The 14,122-nt window shown below is 44.0% G+C and overlaps 1 protein-coding gene across 4 annotated transcripts in view; it reads left to right on the forward strand.

The window, feature by feature from the left end:
- The window catches only part of SYT8 (synaptotagmin 8), a 153,894-nt gene that overhangs the window by 93,719 nt on the left and 46,053 nt on the right, over window positions 1–14,122 (forward strand). Inside the window, exon 1 of one of the 4 annotated variants that reach the window (XM_056526838.1) lies at window positions 1,206–1,256. The exons of the other annotated variants lie outside the window; for them this stretch is intronic. The gene's annotated coding sequence lies outside the window, so the exon portion shown is untranslated. Of the gene's footprint in view, window positions 1–1,205; window positions 1,257–14,122 lie in introns of those variants that run through there. 4 annotated transcript variants of the gene reach the window in all.

The following is a 14,122-nucleotide window of genomic DNA, read 5'->3' on the forward strand; positions in this document are numbered from 1 at the left end:
GCAAAATCAGCTGTGAAGAATTTATTTTGCTTAATAATAGGGTTTTGTAAGGGTACCATCCCATGTATGCAGAGGCTAATGGCCACTGTGAAAAATTACCAGCAAAACTTCCCAGCACTATTTGGTAAACTTCCAATTTTGGGACAATTCTGAATTATTTCTTGAGAGGGAGAAGCAATGATAAGTAGTCTAAGCTGCTAAAGTGGCTGGGTCCTTACATGTAAGGCCACCCCTAACACCTGGCAACTATTCACTCACTTCTATAAACCCTGTGATTCTGTACAAGTAGGTATAGATAGGATTTACCAATAAAACAGCTGACACAAGAACAAATGAGTCACTCTTTGTTTGTTAGTAGATGGGGGGAAAGAATGCCAAACATGTAAGTCTATCTTCAATGTAATAATAATCTTAAGCCTTCAATGCAATGCTCCTTGTGATACAGTACATTAGCAAATGTCAATATCAGTGGCCTATACTATATACAGTATAACCTCTGCAACTAAATATTCAAAGGGTGTTAGTTCAACAATATATATATATATATATATATATATATATATATATATATATAATGCAATTCATAGTTACTTAAGAGCAATTAATGAACAGTTAAAATATTATCGCCATTTCTGTCAAAAAGAACATTTTCGTTGAATGGAGTTTTGTATTGACATTGTAAAGAGATTGACCACTTTGGACAATACCTTTTTGGTAGAAGGGTACACTAAAAGGTATCCAGACCCTAACAATGAGATCTAATTTTGTGGGGTAATCTGGCAGCAGCTGATATCTGTGCAGTGCCTCCACAGGGGAAATGAAGAATTGCACAGTTCCTATTAAAATCAATTAGCTGTCTGTATAATGCATGGACCCGCTAAACTCTTTAAGCCACTATAACATTAAAATATTAAAATCAGAAAGTTCTCAGATTTATGGGCCTCTGTTTAATTCTTCACCTGCTAAAATCTATCTCAAAAGTCTTCTCTATAGGTTTCTATCAGATGCCAGTCCCATGCCATGATAGCTACCCGGTCCTGTGTCTTCATACTTCATACTAGCTAAGTGAGTGTCTTATTTGTGACAACAGACAACCTGTCTGCGTCATTGCAATGGTCTTTGTGTGACAGTGGGTGTGGTGTCATTCTAGGTTGCAATATAGTTGAATTTCCAGTTCTGTGTGAGTTGGTGGAGGGGACATTAGGAAGAAGGGAAGAAGGCTTGTGCTGGCAGAAAGGACATACTGCATGCTTCTGGTAAGCCCCTAGTCCACATAATTTTTTTATGTTTTGTTTGGGGGGGAGGGGGGGGGGGGAGACATTATTGGATCGTTTTAACCACTAGGATGAAAGTCGATGGGATTTTGGCATCGCTTGTGGGAGATTTATATGTATTGAAGTAGTAGTGTTGATACATATTGACATAGGCTCTGCTTCTTCAAGTCTGAACTCCACTTACACCTCTTGCAAGTACTTTGTAGCAGTTCCAGATATCATAAGGATAACATAAAAATTCTGTCTTCTTTTGAGTCACCACAATATCCCTGTACCCCATAAAACACATCCTCGATGCTGAGACACAGGAAGCTTACAGTGGATTTTCTTTCAGTGACTTTAGAAGCTTTATCCCAGGGTTATGCAGTTTTACTGTTGTCACACCTGAGCTGCTGTTTACAGAAGTAATAGAAAAACATGTCTCACGTATAGATTCATTGGGGTTATAGAGAAAGGATATTCAGAGTTGTCTTCCGATGATTAAAATATTGAGAATTGCATTGCGACATTCCATAAAATAATTAATATTATCGTGTGTGATTTTAAAGGGGTACTCTGCCCCTAGACATCTTATCTCCTATCCAAAGGGTAGTGGATAAGATGTCTGATTGTGGAGGTCCTGCTGCTGGGGACCCCCGCGATCCTATTGCTGCACCCGGTGTTTGTTTAGAGCGTCTGGTGCAACGCCAGAGGCTCGTGGCATCACGAAGGGGGCATGACAGACATCACAAGCCTCTGCCCCGCATCGCCACCAGTCATCCGGCAAGCTCCGTGCACTGGATGTCTGGGGTGCCACAGCCGAGATCGCAGGGGGTCCCGAGCGGCGGGACCCCTACGATCAGACATCTTATCCCCTATCCTTTAGATAGGGGATAAGATGTCTAGGGGCGGAATACCCCTTTAATACAATCATATAGGTAAAAAGGAAATGCAATTACCGTATATACTCGAGTATAGGCCGAGTTTTTCAGCACAATTTTTCGTGCTGAAAACACCCCCCTCGGCTTATACTCGAGTGAACTCCCCCACCCGCAGTGGTCTTCAACCTGCGGACCTCCAGAGGTTTCAAAACTACAACTCCCAGCAAGCCCGGGCAGCCATCGGCTGTCCGGGCTTGCTGGGAGTTGTAGTTTTGAAACCTCCGGAGGTCCGCAGGTTGAAGACCACTGCGGCCTTCGACATCATCCAGCCCCCTCTCACCCCCTTTAGTTCTGAGTACTCACCTCCGCTCGGCGCTGGTCCGGTCCTGCAGGACTGTCCGGTGAGGAGGTGGTCCGGTGGGATACTGGTTCCGGGCTGCTATCTTCACCGGGGAGGCCTCTTCTAAGTGCTTCGGGCCCGGCCTCAGAATAGTCACGTTGCCGTGACAACGATGCATAGGTGCGTTCATTGCCAACGTACTTCTGCGTCATTGTCAAGGCAACGCCTCTATTCCGGGCCGGAAGCGCGGAGAAGAGGCGCCCCCGGTGAAAATAACAGCCCGGACCACCTCCCCACCGGACCACCTCCTCACCGGACAGCCCTGCAGGACCGGACCAGCGCCGAGCGGAGGTGAGTACTCAGAACTAAAGGGGGGTGAGAGGGGGCTGGATGATGTTGAAGGCCGCAGTGGTCTTCAACCTGCGGACCTCCGGAGGTTTCAAAACTACAACTCCCAGCAAGCCCGGACAGCCGATGGCTGCCCGGGCTTGCTGGGAGTTGTAGTTTTGAAACCTCTGGAGGTCCGCAGGTTGAAGACCACTGAGGGCGAATGATGAGAAGAGGATGATGAAGGGGGGGGTGTGGGGATGATGAAGGGGGGTGGGGATGATGAAGGGGGGGATGTGCGGGATGATAAGGGGATGATGAAGGGGGGATGTGTGGGATGATAAGGGGATGATGAAGGGGGGATGTGCGGGATGATAAGGGGATGATGAAGGGGGGATGTGCGGGATGATAAGGGGATGATGAAGGGGGGATGTGTGGGATGATGACAAGGGGATGATGAAGGGGGGATGTGTGGGATGATAAGGGGATGATGAAGGGGGGATGTGTGGGATGATAAGAGGATGATGAAGGGGGGATGTGTGGGATGATAAGAGGATGATGAAGGGGGGATGTGTGGGATGATGACAAGGGGATGATGATGAGGATGTTAATGACGGGTCTGGATGATGACAGGGGGGGATGAGGTATTTCCCACCCTAGGCTTATACTCGAGTCAATAACTTTTCCTGGGATTTTGGGTTGAAATTAGGGGTCTCGGCTTATACTCGGGTCGGCTTATACTCGAGTATATACGGTAGTTCTAATCAAAGGAAACAACATGTACTGCTATGTTTCATGGAATTGCATATACATGCGATTCATGCAATTATACAAGAATTACAAAGAATCTGGAAAGTCGTCAGACCCTTTCATTATTAAGATTTTAATTTTTTTTTACAGCAAAACACATGTGAAATACAGATTTAGTAAAGTGCAAGTCAAACAATGTGTGGCCGCGAACTTATATCATCTCAAGCAACACTTTTCACATTTTGTGTTAAGGCCTTGAATTAAAATTAAATAAAATATCAAGTTTCCCCCCATCATTCTGCACTTAATACCCCATAAAGAAAATGAGAAAACAAAATGTTAGAAATGTTTGAATATTGATTAAAAAGGAAAAACAACAAATTGGCATGAACATAAGTATTCAGATCCTTAGCTCTGGGGGCCTCCCATTTCTCTTGATCATCTCTGAGATGTTTCTCCACCTTGACTGGAGTCACTTATGGTAAATTCATTTTTTTGGACATAATTTTGGAAAAAAAATATACAAAAAATGTGGGAGCTCAACGTAAAAAAGAGGGAAAACCTATACCGAGGATACTGCGCTGCACATACCCATGTGTCAAAAAAAGAGTACTAATAGTATAAAAAGGGAGGCAGTCCTGCTAGGCTAGGTAAGAGTAAAAGATATATGGTCAATAAATTAGAAAGAAGAGAAAGAGAAAACGTGTCTAAAATAGCATGAAATAATGACATTTATATAGAAAATTATGTGAGGTCTGCGGCAGGGCCCTTGTCGCAGACTGGTCACTAGATAAAATGTTTACAATGGTATAAAATACTAAAAATATAAAATATAAACAGTGATATTGCACTTCAACAATTGGACAATGAGACAATGAAAGTGGGGCAATGGGACAGTGCAAACAGTATCTGTTTAGTTATACTGTAAAGTCGGGGTAGAGGGGGCATCGCCTGTATCTCTGCACCTAAAAACGTTTATAGTGGGCCCCAATCTGGGAGGCTCCAGAGCTACTGAAAATTGCCCTATTGGATTATTAACTTTTTTGCTATGTACTTTCATCTGGATTAATCACGGCTCCTATAATATGACTTTACATTATAACTAAACAGATACTGTTTGCACTGTCCCATTGCCCCACTTTCATTGTCTCAATGTCCAATTGTTGAAGTGTAATATCACTGTTTATATTTTATATTTTTACTATTTTATACCATTGTAACCATTTTATCTAGTGACCAGTCTGTGACAAGTGCCCTGCCGCAGATCTTACATCATTTTCTAAATAAATGTCATTATTTTATGCTATTTTAGACACGTTTTCTCTTTCTCTTCTTTCTAATTTTTGACCATATATCTTTTACTCTTACCTAGCCTAGCAGGACTGCCTCCCTTTTTATACTATTAGTATAATTTGGAAAGACACAGCCCTGTCTATAGAAGTCAAAATCTCCCAAGGAGTACCCAGGGTTATCTTAAACTTCAATTCCAATTCCCTTCAGGGCATGTAGCCCATCCGGGACAAAGCCCGAAACTAGGGTTATCCCTATAAAATTTAATGTATTAAAAACACAACCCGGATTGGATATCGGTCCTAAAGACCTTTTTGTTTATCTGGAGGTATTTCAATAGTTCCTAATTATCACTTCTTATGTTTATTAGGGTTAACATACATTCCCTTTGGTAGAACTAATATAAACCTCCTACTTTCCTTTCCGGGTTGCTATTTTAAAACATTCCTATCCCTAGCATCCCCCCACGTTTCGCCGATAGAAACCGGCTTTATCAAGGTATGGGATACTGTCTATATATGGTCTCACAGCTGACAAAATCAAGTCATGAGAGGTTAAGAATTGCCTGTAGAGCTCAAAGACAGGATTGTGTGGAGGCACATATTTGGAGAAAAATACAAAAATATATTTCTGCTGGACTAAAAGTTCCAAATTGCACAGGGGTCTACATAATTTTTAAATAGACATTTGTAGCAAGCAGGGAAGTAGGATTTTCCTTGATCTGATCGCCCCTCACCAAACTAGAGAACCAGGGGAGAATGGCATTGGTAAGAGAAATGACCAAGAGGCCAATGGTCACTCTGGCTGAGCTTCAAAGTGTGTGCAGATGGGAGAAACTTCCAGAAGGTCAACCATCACTGTAGCACTCTACCAATCTGAGCTTTATGGGAGAGTGGCCAAAAAGAAACCTCTTACACAGAATTTTTCCTAGAGTTGGAAAAAAGCAGGTCATGCAGATACTTTACATGTTTATTTTTTTTAATGCATCTAGTTTCCTTATTTGGCTAACAAATCCCTCTGTTCTTCTGCTCACTCATCATGACATCCACTGCTTAGGAAGGTGGCAAGGCAAGCAACGAGGCCTCACTCACCATGAATTCACTTCCTCATTGAGTCTGTTGGTCTTTGCTAGGCCTCTTCATCCAATCACTGTGGCCTGCTCTGTAACCCTGTCCTCTTATGCTGCAGTTTGATAGACAGGGCAGTGAGCAAAGAGGAGTGCTAGTCCCGCCCTTACTGGACTTTGTCCCTGCCTGTGCTTCAGCTGAGACTAAGAGGATGCTGGACAGGATTATGTATGGAGACACCTAGTAATTCTAAGCATCAGGTCTAAAGGAAACCAGGCGCTGCTCCTCATCTGCCCAATACCATCCCTATAGTAAAGCATAGTGATGGGTGCATCATGCCGTGGGGGTGTTTTTCAGCAGCTTGGACAGATAGACTGATCAGAGTTGAGGGAAAGCTGAATGAAGCAAAATACAGAAAAATGGCAAAGGCCACAGTACTAAACAGGAGGCTCCAGTTTCAGTGGAAAAAGGGCTAAAATGTATTGGTTACATAAAGCGGCATTTCAGCTACGGTATGTGTTGGCCTTTATCAAGCCGAACCTGTGTAGAAGTAGAAAAAGAGAAAGGCCCGCCTAGGGCATTAACCTAAAAAAAGGAAAAGACAAAAAACCCACAGTAAAGTGGCAGCAGTCGTAGACTCTATAGAATGGCCGCTCACCTTGAGCGTATGATATGTATCATATAACCTCACGCAGAGGTACAATAAGATGGATCCCGTGCAGGCCCAGAGGTCTCAGGAGGTAACCAGAGCAAATCCTGTGGCAAGACTTTATAGGTGAAAGTGAAAATGACCTTTACATAGGTGCTCAGGCATCCAGGAAAATAGCACAACCGGATCAGGGAAGATAAAAATTCTTGTTTATTAGGTACAGCAATAACGCGTTTCAGGGTGAAAAAACCCTACTTCAGATTGGTAGGGTACATTTTTCTAAACTGAAGTAAAGTACAGAGATATTCATAATGAAAACCTGATCCAGAGTGCTCTTGACCTCAGACTGGACCGATGGTTCACCTTCCAACAAGATAATATTGACTCTAAGCACACAGCCAAGAGAACACAGGGGTGGCTTAGGGACAACTTTATCTGTAAATGTCCTTGAGTGGCCCAGCCTGAGCCTTACTTAAATCCAACCGAACATTTTTGGAGAGACCTAAAATGGCTTTCAACAATGGTCCCTATCCAACCTGACAGAGCTTAAGAGGATCTGTAGAGAAGAATAGCAGAAAATCCTAAAATCCAGGTGCGTAAACCTCATGGTATCTTACCTAAGAAGAATGGAGGATGTAATCACTGCCAAAGGGGCTTCAACACTGAGTAAAGGGTCTGAATACTTATGTCAATGTAAGATCTTAGTACTCCCTTTTAAATAAATAGAATACATTTCTAAAATTATGTTTTCACTTTGTCATTATGGGGCATTAGGTGCAGAATGATAAAGTAAAACTTGAATTTTGTTATATTTTAGCACAAGGCACATAACAAAATGTGAAAAGAATTACAGGGTCTAAAGACTTTCTGAATGTATTGTACATTACATCTAATATGTGCATACAACACCCAGATATATTTCATAGACATTGCCTCGATAACTAGTACCTACAATTCATAGATAAATAGGGCAAACAAGACCCAGATGCATAACATATAAAGTAACTGAAGAAAACAAGACCTAGGTTACTATTGCATATATCATAAAGATAGTGTATACTGCTAGGCTAGGTTTCCACACAGGTTTTTATCTGGCTTTTTTTTTTTTGGAGGGGGGGGGGGGGGGGTTGATGAGAAACTTCCACTGCAGTCTTCGAGCCAAAGACAAAAAAGGATCCATGGGAAAGAAGAAGTAGAAGTCCTTCCTTTATATTTCCTATTCTTTTGAATACATTCCCAGCTTTGGCTCAAAAACTGTAGTGGCAGTTTTCCAAAAAAACACCAGAAAAAAACCTGTGTGGAAACCTAGCCTCACAGACATAGTACATACAGTGGGCAGAGAAATATGTGCAGTGCTCAGAACCATAGTGTATGCAGAGATAAAGTGCCCACAGAACTGCAATAGTACATCATACTAAACAATGCAGTCTCCAGATAATTCAACCTTTCCCAGTTCTTTTAGAGAAGAAAAAACATCAGTAGCAGGCTAACTTGACTAAGGTTCGGCATGCTTGGTTTATTTTTTTAATTCATAATCATTTTCTATTGTTTATTACTTTGTGTAGGACTGCTATATGATTACATAAATTTTTTGTGTAGGTTTTTCTGCCTGAATTCATGTCTACATACACATCCATTGTTCCATTTCCATGTTTTCCACATGTCTTTATTAAGTGTGATATCATGATACATGTGATGTTCCTAAGAAAGTATTTAAAGTTTGGATTTTATCCTGTGTGTTATGCCATGACTAAGGACCTGTATTGGTCCGAAACGTGTCGGCTCCTGCCTGATGCAAGTTTGTATCAGTTGATCCTACAATAAATTACCTGTCCTTTTAACGCACTTGGAGCTGGACATTCCTTTGTAATATCGTTGATCCAGTCCAGGGACGCTGCCGGCTAGCCCGTGCACTGGTGCTGGAAACAAGAGGGAGAGAGCTGTCCACACACAGTGTTACAATTCGTACATGCACTTGCAACAGGTGGTTCACAAGTGGAAAACATCATGTATGTAATGAGGTCGTTTATGACACAGTTACATGTTTACTTTGAAATATAGGTCGGACTAGGACTTTGCCATTAAGATGGCAGTTTTTGGCCATAGGAAATGACTGATGACTGACCTGTTACTCTCCTGCAAAAGCTGTATATTAACAATCCACTGAGAAAGTCATTTAGAGGTAGTATATCATACAGGATCCATGTTCAGGTCTTTCTGGCACAGTTAAGTCCCTTCTTAACTCTGCAATGCTGAGACGGTTATTTACAATCCCGAAGGAGCCCTCTTACATACCGTGACACACATGCAAAAAATATTATTGTAGCATCCATAGTGACAGCTACACAGCCCGACACCTGTTAGAGCCCACTGGAAGTAACGCTATGGAACCAAAATCCCAGGAGAGTCTGCATCTAATGCAATGCTACTAGTACCCGATGATACGACTCCATGTCAATAAGGTATATATAGTTTTATAGAAAAAGACATGTTTGCACCTCCCTTTCAGATGGGGAGTGTCATCACAGCAAATGCTATATGCTTTCTAAGCAGAGTACATTTCATTGCATATATTTATCGGTCAAAGGCACTTATTACCCATATCTCATTTAACAAAACTTATTGCTTTCTAAAACTGAAAAAAATAGTTTCTTCAAAGTCTTAACATATTCATAGTAGAGAGGAGGATGGCTTCAACAGGAACACCAGTTTCACGTGGTGCAGGACACAGACAGCAGAGATAAGAATAAAAACAAGGGTAGTTTATTTCCAAGAATGCAACGCGTTTCACTGCTTCTGCAGCTTCATCAGATATCCTGCCTGATGAAGCTGCGGAAGCATTGAAACGCATCGCAGTCTGGGAAATAAACTACCCTTGATTTTAATCTTATCTCTGTCGTCTGTGTCCTGCGCCACGTGGAACCGGTGTTCCTGTTGAAGCCATCCTCCTCTCTTCTACACTTTGCCAGGGGGCTGCGGACACTATACATTTATGTGCTCACCATTGTTGTGTATGCTGTTACACAACATTTCCAGGTGAGCGGCTATACAGCCTTTTTATGAAAGTTTGTCTCTCTTTTATTACACCACGGAGCGCTTGTCTTCTCTTTTTACAGTCTTAACATATCCATTGCCAGGATAGTCTTAAAGGGATACTCCGCCGGTATAAGATGTCTGATTGCAGGGGTCCCGCCGTTGGGGACCCCCATGATCTCCATGCTGCGCCTGGCTTTTGTTTAGAGCATCGGGTGCAGTGCCGGAGAGCCGGACGTTGTCCAGCCGCACCCCGCTCGTCACGTCATGGCCACACACCCTCAATGTAAGTCTATGGGAGGGGTGTGACGGCCATCATGTCCCCTCCCATAGACTTGCATTGAGGGGGCATGACCGTGATGTCACGAGCAGGGCATGACCGTGACATCACAAGCCTCTGCCCCACATCGCCAATCATCCAGCATGGAGCGAAATTCGCTCTGTGCATCAGATGTCGCCGCAGCCAAGATCGAGGGGATCCCCAGTGGCAGGCCCCCCGCAATCAGACATTTTATCCCCTATCCTTTGGATAGGGGATAAGATGTCTAGGGGAAGAGTACCCCTGTAAAGTGAATGGGAAATCTGAAACAACCTATTGTTTGAATCAAGTTTTTATTTTAAACATATTTTTTAAGATTTCATGGGCATTTCTTTTTTTCTAATATTTCAAATTATCAATATTATAAAATAATATAATCCTGAAATCTGTAATTTTTTTAAAATTCTGGCCATGAAGAATTTTTTGCAGTCTCCTCTTTATCATTACAGGCAGATGACTATGAATACTAATGTAAGATATGCATGATTAATTCCAAAATAGTGAACAAAAAAATATTACCAAAAACTGGATTCAAACAATAAGTTGATTTCTGATGTCACATTCCCTTTCACTGATCAATGTCGACATGAATCCCCAACGCTGATTCTATCCGGGCGATCAGCAGAACCTAGGTATCATTTTACAATCTGTATTGTGTGAAAGAATGGGTTATTATAATATGTTGAAAGCACTGAGACATCTTCTCCCTTTCCCTATCTATATATAAAACTCAACGTGTGTGTATGTATGTGTGTGTATGTGTGTGTGTATGTATGTGTGTATGTTCAAGCATCACATCCAAACGGCTAAAGATATTAACATGAAACTTGGCACACATGTTACTTCTATGTCAGCAACAAACATAGGATAGGTGATTTAACCCTTACTCACCCCCATTTGCCAGGGGCGGGGTTTATGTCTATGTCATACATGTCTATGGGAAATATATGTTGCTGCATAACTTCCAAACGGCTTGAGATATTTCGATAATACTTGGTCACATGTTACTTATATGTACACTTAAAATATAGGATAGTTAATTTAACCCTTAACTACCCCCATTTGTGAGGATCGGGGTTTTTGTTTAAAGTCCCATGCAAATCAATGGGAAATGTGTGTTCCCACATAACTTCCGTACGGCTGGAGATATTTCAATAACTGGTACACATATTATGGGTCGGGATAGGAGGTCAGGATAGGAGGTCGGGATAGGAGGACGGGATAGGAGGACCGGGATAGGAGGACCGGGATAGGAGGACCGGGATAGGAGGTCGAGATAAGGAGGTCGAGATAGGAGGACGGGATAGGAGAACTGGATAGGAGGACTGGATAGGAGGTCGATATAGGAGGTCGGGATAGGAGGTCGGTATAGGAGGTCGAGATAGGAGGACGGTATCGGAGGACAGGATAGGAGGACGGGATAGCAGGACGGGATAGGAGGACGGGATAGGAGGACGGGATAGGAGGTAGAGATAGGAGGTCGAGATAGGAGGACAAGATTGGAGGTCGTGATAGGAGGTCGTGATAGGAGGACGGGATAGGAGGACGGGAAAGGAGGACGGGAAAGGAGGACGGGAAAGGAGGATGGGAAAGGAGGACGGGAAAGCAGGACGGGAAAGCAGGACGGGATAGGAGGACGGGATAGGAGGACAGGATAGGAGGACGGGATAGGAGGACGGGATAGGAGGACGGGATAAGAGGTCGAGATAGGAGGACGGGAAAGGAGGTTGAGATATGAGGACGGGAAAGGAGGACAGGATAGGAGGATGGGATAGGAGGACGGGATAGGAGGACGGGATAAGAGGACAGGATAGGAGGTCGGGATAGGAGGTCGGGATATGATGACGGGATAGGAGGTCGGGATATGACAACAATATATGAGGATGGGATATGAAGTCAAAAGCTTCCTCCTTTGTTTATTTTCCTCCCCAACAAGGATTAGGAAGGAAAAACCGGGCAACGCCGGGTACTCAGCTAGTCTGACTATACATTATAAAAAAAATGTTTTCGAAAATGGAGCCCCCTAGTATATTAAACTTACTCAGTGGCTTTTCAGTGGTTGCTTCTCATCCAATGGGGTGGGCACAATTTTGCCTTAGAACACTGCCATGAATAAAGAATTATATCTAAACATCTTTCCAAAACAACTTCTTTTTAATGATCTAGGAGTAATTTAGGGATTTTGTTGCAATTTGGGTCCATGGCAGGAAACTCCCCAGATCTTAATCCCACTGAGAACCTGTGGTCAATCCTGATATACTTTTTCAATAAAAAAAAAAGTAACCTAAATGCTGTTAAAAACAGCTCAGAGAATATGACTGTCCCATAATAATGTACAAAACTGAAGTTACAATCGGAAAATAGAAATAGACTAGAAAAAAAATGTTACATTTTAGAATCTGGCTCCAAGGAGGTTAACCTGTCATTTATTTGTCATGTCATGTAAATCTCAACTTATTCTGAGTAGCCATGTGGGCAGTCCTACTCAATGCTTGAGAACAAGTGCTCCATAGGGTAAAACCAATTGCACCGGGCGCGAGAAAGTCATAAAATAACCACTCAGCCGGGGGAGTTGTGTAAGCTCATACACAACAATGGTAAAGGCACGATGTAATGAATGGTCATCTGCTGCCCTCCGGCTGGTGAAATGAGGATAAAAATCAAGGGAACACTTCAATGGATGTAGCCGGCTCAACGTGGCGCTGACGAACCCAGATGTACACGATGTAGAAGGTAAAACTGACTTTAACCTCTTAAGGACCCAGGGCGTATGGATACGCCCTCACACCCTGGGCCTTAAGGACCCAGGGCGTATCCATTTGCCCTGGCGTTTTCCGGTCTCTGCCGCACGCCCGGCAGAGATCGGAACTGGATGCCTGCTGAAATCCTTCAGCAGGCATCCAGGGCAAACGCCGAGGGGGGCCATGTAGGCCCCCCATGTCGGCGATCGCCGCAAATCGCAAGGGAAATCGCCCTTGCGATCTGCGGCGATACCGGGCTGATCGGGTCTCTGGGACCCGACCGCCCGGTAATTTCGCATGATCCCGGCTGTCACAGACAGCCAGGACCATGCTGGAGCCTAGGAGCGAGGTGGCAAGCCTGCCACCTCCTCCGGTCCCCCTGCGATCTGTCGGTTAGTTAACCGACCAATCGCAGGAGGGGGGCGGTTACTTCCTCCCGTCCTGCCCGGCCCCTGAAAGTCCGGAGAGGACGGGAGGAAGACCGGAGGACGCTGCGGGGGACGGGGGAGTGCTGGGGACCGGCCCCGGTACTTACCTCGTCCCTGAAGACCCGGATCCTGACGAGGAAGATGGCGGCGGCGGCGACAGGTGAGTAGATCTTCAGCCGTGGTCGGGCCCTTTACAGCAATGCACGTCGCCGTAAAGCGACATGCATTGCTGTATTGGGACCCTGTAAACTACAACTCCAAGCATGCCCAAACAGCCCTTGGCGTCTGGGCATGCTGGGAGTTGCAGTTTTGCAACATCTGGAGGTCCACAGTTTGGGACCACTGTGCCCTTCCAGATGTTGCAAAACTACACATCCTCAGCATGCCCTTACTGTCCAGGCATGCTGGGAGTTGTAGTTCTGTAACATCTGGCCCTTCAGATGTTGCAGAACTACAATTCCCAGCATGCCTGGACAGTTTTGGCATACTGGGAGTTGTAGTTTTGCAACATCTGGAAGGGCACAGATTGGGAACCACTGTATTAGTGGTCTGCAAACTGTAGCCCTCCAGATGTTGTAAAACTATAACTCCAAGCATGCTGGGAGTTGTAGTTCGGCAACATCTGTCTCTAAAGATGTTGCCGAACTACTACTCCCAGCATGCTTGAGAATGCTGAGAGTTGTGGTTTTGCAACAACTGGAGGCACACTGGTTGGGAAACATTGTCTGTTTCCTAACTCAGTGTTTCCCAACCCGTGTGCCTCCAGCTGTGGCAAAACTATAACTACCAGCATGCACTGATAGACTGTGCATGCTGGGAGTTGTAGTTTTGCAACAGATGGAGGTCCCCCCCCCCCTGTGAATGTACAGGGTACATTCACATGGGCAGGGGCTTACAGTGAGTATCAGGCTGCAAGTTTGTGATGCAGCAAATTTTGCGCGGCAGCTCAAACTCGCTGTAATCCCCCGCCCATGTGACTGTACCCTAAAAACACTACACTACACTAACACAAAATAAAATAAAAAGTAAAAAACACTATATATA

Source organism: Hyla sarda, chromosome 6, assembly GCF_029499605.1.
Source record: "Hyla sarda isolate aHylSar1 chromosome 6, aHylSar1.hap1, whole genome shotgun sequence".
Classification (NCBI taxonomy): domain Eukaryota; kingdom Metazoa; phylum Chordata; class Amphibia; order Anura; family Hylidae; genus Hyla; species Hyla sarda.